Raw genomic sequence first — 4,949 nt, forward strand, 5'->3', positions numbered from 1 at the left:
TCATGAAACTGTGAGATAGTGACCTCAGCTGAAATCAGGAGTGGGGATGTTTAACCCACTGAGCCACCCATGCACTCCCTAAATCCCTTTTTAAAAAAAATTTTTTTTAATGTTTTATTTATTTCTAGGAGAGAGAGAGAGACAGCGTGAGCAGGGGAGGGTCAGAGAGAGAGGGAGNCCCCCCCTTTTTTTTCGAATATACAGTAAAATAGCCATCGCTATCTGTTTGGATCTAATCTTAGGCTTTTTGTGGAGCTGGAAGAAGCCTTGCACAGGGAGTGGCAAGTTGTGATTGTGGATGGTCGTCGTCTCCATCAGCTGACTTTACCATAAAAGAAACAGAATTTGGGGAGAGGGAGAAGCCAATCACCAAGCCAAAAACATACTGTTGTTTTGCACAGTGCTTTCTCATTTGTTGTCTTATTTGACCCTCACGACCACCTAGTGGGCCAGATAGGGCAAATCTCCGGGGTCTCAATAGCTGAAGACAGAAGCCCAGAGTAAGTGAATCACCAAAGGCCACAAAGCACGTCAGGGGCAGAACAGCCTTAGTATACAGGTCTCCTTGGGTCTGGGACCAGGATGTACACTGCCAGGAACACCACAGTCTTTGTTAAACCAGGGAGTTGGTAATGCAAATGTCTGGAATGTCCAAGAAGAGAGGGAAAGGACAAAAATGCACACAAAATTGACTTGAAATAGAGCAAAATACAGTTTATGCAGTGTCAACCATGTTCTAAAGTGTTTCTGTTGGAATGCCTTCTCAATTCCCCTCTTGGACACTGAAAATAGGGCATCCTCCCCATTTCGAATCCTTTTCATCACCACACATGCTATTCTCAGCTTCTGCCTAGACTAAACAGTTGCTTTCTTAGCTCCGGACTTTGGGTGCAAGATAAGGAATGGACGGAAAACAACACTCCCCTTCTTTGCCCTCTACAAATATGACACGCCCAAGAGGAGGAAGTTTTTGATCATTTCTAAGTCAGAGTGACATTGCTGACCCACCGGCACCACTTTCTGGAAGCCAACCTGACCTCAGCCCACACTAGAAACTGATAGTGAAAATAATATACTTGCTCTATTTTTTTGTGTTTTCCAAACTGCAGCTACAACCCATTAAGAAGTTGGAAAAGTCGATTCAGCGGGCTGTGATCAGAATTTACAATGAAATGGAAAGCACCAGAAACAACCTACGAGTAGTAAACATGAGTTTTATTTTGGACATAACATTTGAATTAGTTTGTTACATTTATGCATCTGTGTGCTGGATTGCGTTATTTTGTACTTCTTGTGTACTAGAGCAAAACCGTTGAAAACAACTGGTCTAGAGGGCGCTTACACCTCAATCTGAGATGCAGGCTGTATATCCTAACATATCCTCCAATATGTTTTCTCCTTTTAGTGCTTCTCTAGGAAGCAAGACTGACCTATATAGCCCACTGATAGTCACTGAGAACTCTTTGGTACAGAAACCTGCATTTGGCAAAGAAGGGAAAATATTTATTAACTAATTTAAATTTATTTACGTATTCTTGAGAGAGAGAGAGAGAGTGGGGAAGGGGCAAAGAGAGGGAGAGAAAGAATCCCAAGCAGGCTCCACACTGTCAGCTTACAGCTGGACGCAGGGCTCGGACTCACAAGCCATGAGATCACAACCTGTGCCGATATCAAGTCTGATGCTTAATAGACTGAGCCACCCACGTGCCCAGGAAAATATTTAATAGAATACAGAAGTTTGGGAGTCAAGTGTTTTGATGAAATATTTTCATTGTATAAAGCCAACTTTTAAATCAAAAATCCCAATCTACCCTACCATTTCCTCCTAGACATGTTATCCTTTATACCATGCATTAGGGATCCTAATACCTTGTATCGAATCATATTATAACAAAAAGCAGCAAGTGAAGTCCCCTCCTACCAAATTTCCTGCCTCACTAGTTTCAAGCAAGCCAATCCAGCACAGCAACATTCCACAATAAAAGAACTCATGCTGTCTTCACTGCTTGCTCCTTCCCAAACACACGTGCCTTTTAACCTCACTGGGACTATCTTTTTATACACATCATATATTACTAGGTTATTTCCAAAAACCAGGAAGATGTTATGACTCCAATTATCCACCGCTCATGTGTGTTTAAATAAGGTCTGTGGCTCTTCTAGTCGTATAGAGCTAGTCATGAAACACAAGTAACTTGACAGAATATGAGTCTTGAGTTATTGGCCTCCGAGGCTAATAGCCTTTTACTTCCACTGCCTACAAACTTAGGCCTAAGTAGACTCCTAACCATTTTTATCTAGGCAACTCCTTACTGGACTTCATCAATCTAACCTGTCATCTATTTAACTCACCAGTTATTTTATGTACTACTGAGAAAAGGAAAAAAAGAAAGGCAATTAAACTATGATCTGACATCAATTTATGATCCGTACCAATTGTAGAGATACCATTGTGAAAAATATGTGCATCTTTGAAGAGATGAAAAATGGTAGTTGGTTTCAAGGGCTGTTATGTCTTCTCACTCCTCTCCAAGTGTGTTGACGTTTTTAAAATTATTATTATTTTTTTTATTTTAGAGAGAGAGCAAGTGCAGGCATGAGCGGGGGAGAGGCAGGAGAGACACAGAGACAGAATCCCAGGCAGGCTCCACACACACAGTGTTGCAGGATTCTCGCTCAGAGAGTCGTGACATCGAGACTTTTCTTTCCAGGAAGCAACTATTTTGCCGGCACCGCTCAGTTGGGTTCGTACCCAAAAGAACTGAGCTGCCCACATCATATGGCATAGGGTTTTTTATGCATTTTCTATTTCTTTGTCTCCCATATATGGTAATACACATAAACATGCAGTCTGATTAAGTTGTTTCAGTTTACAAGAACATGGGGGATGTAGGCAGCTGGACTCATATCTAGGTGACCTTGAAGTCTTCTCTTCTCTCTTCTTCATTTTTTTTCTTTCTCCTTAGGGAGGGGTTCCTACCACAAGGGTAGAGCCCAACGTGGGGCTCAATCCCACGACCCTGGGGCCATGAAGTAAGCCATAATCAAGAGTCAGACACTTAACTGACCGAGCCACTCATGCACCCCTCTGTTGACGTATTTTTAACGTAGAATTTAATGAGACCATTCTTTTTGGAAACCAACAGTCTTTTGGTTTAACTGCTGACAGAATCCAGCATTTTGGCTAGTTTCTCAAGGTTAAACGTTTCAACATCTTACCAGAAGCCTGCTACCCCAAACAGCTGATCCTGGGAATGTGAACATTTGGTAGGAAAAGAACAAGGTAGGCGAGAGGGCTAGAGAAAAGACAAAATCCAGGTTGTCAACCATTGTTTGCAACATTCTAATGTGTTTTTTTTTTAATCTGAAAACTCTGTATTATACAGAAACAACTATCTGTTCTGAAGTCTTAAAAAGAAAAATCAAAAGACCTTAAAACAAGCTTGAGAAAACTTGTCACAAGGCAAATTTTATTTTATTTTTTCAAGTTACAAAAATATGTGCATGTCAAAAATACAGTCTTAGTCCACATAAGAGTAGTTCCAGCCATTTAAAAGTTATACAGAGTTTGGAAAAAGCAATGTAATACAATGTATATATAAGTCTTAAAACATACAGTATAACCGCTCAATTCAGTTATTGCTAGTTATATGCAGCTTTTACTTGAGACTGTTCTCTACAAGGAAAAGGGCAGTGTTTGGGCACTGGCTATTGCTGCTACAGGTGTTAAACAGCCAACCCAAAATCAGAATAAGCTCACTTTGAGTAGAATATACCGTGTAAGCTTTCATCAGTACTACAAGGGAGTGTGGTATAAATTTCAGTTCCACCCCCTTCTCCCATTTAGTTCTGTTATCAGAAGTAAAATGTGCAGTTTGGGGCAAAAGTAAATGAACTGCTGGTTTTCAAAGTACGTGATAAGAAATATTGATTTAGAGTTGCAATGGAGAAATGAAGCTGGCATGTTTAGCTTAAAAACACTGAGAAAATAAACGCAAGAATGGAGATAATGTTAAAGTGTAACAAAAACCAAAGCTAGCCTTTTCACTTTAGATGTTGAGATGCAACATGGATCAATTTGTTCTTTTGAAACCAAGGAGCTGATGAAAACCCGCTGTTCTCTTTTCTCTCTTTAAAAACAGACAAGAGAGCTAGCCACATAACAGGAACATGTTTTAACATAGTTCTGTTTTGTTTCACAGAAGAACGTCTCATCAAATTAAACATCTTTAACTTTAAATAAGTAAAAAAAAAAACCGCAGACAACAGTGTAAAACACAGAGAACAAATTACTTACTCTGGAGGTGGGTAATACACAGGAGACTTTTGGCCTGAAGTTCAAATGGAAGACGTAGCAGTGAAGAGTGTCCCAAAGATATAGCAATGGCTTTGTTTCCCACTTTCCTGTCAGACCCTGCAGGGACAGGCTTATTGCTGACATTTAACCCCCACAAGTTCTTGAATAAATCTGACACAAATATTGGTTAGAAGTATGAGGCGAACTGGAAGAACCTTTCAAAATCATTCTTAGAACAAAAGTGACACTCGGGACCATTTGGCAAGGATAATTTATGACTTGACTTAAACCCTAAAAATACGCTATTTTAGGAGGTAGAAAACAAGTACCAAAAATGTACCATTTGGCCACCCTTCGTAACTTTTGGCCAACCTTGGATCTTTCCATTGCTCACTCCCCATTCTCCCGTTAAAGCTATATTAGTCCTACTATACCATTCAGTACCTAAAGTTATAAACTTGGAGCTCCACAAAAAAATCTTTTTAAGTAGTTTTACTTTGACAACCACTGAGTATATACCTAATGCTCAAGTATAAACTGGGAACATGTTAGTAAATTAATTCACTCCATAGGGAAACATGCCGACGTAAAACAAATACTTAACGTGAAAAAAAGACGACTGAACATCACTATGTGCTCCTCCTCAGGGTAG

This window comes from Crocuta crocuta, unplaced genomic scaffold (genome assembly GCF_008692635.1).
Source record: "Crocuta crocuta isolate KB4526 unplaced genomic scaffold, BGI_CrCroc_1.0 scaffold737, whole genome shotgun sequence".
Lineage (NCBI taxonomy): Eukaryota > Metazoa > Chordata > Mammalia > Carnivora > Hyaenidae > Crocuta > Crocuta crocuta.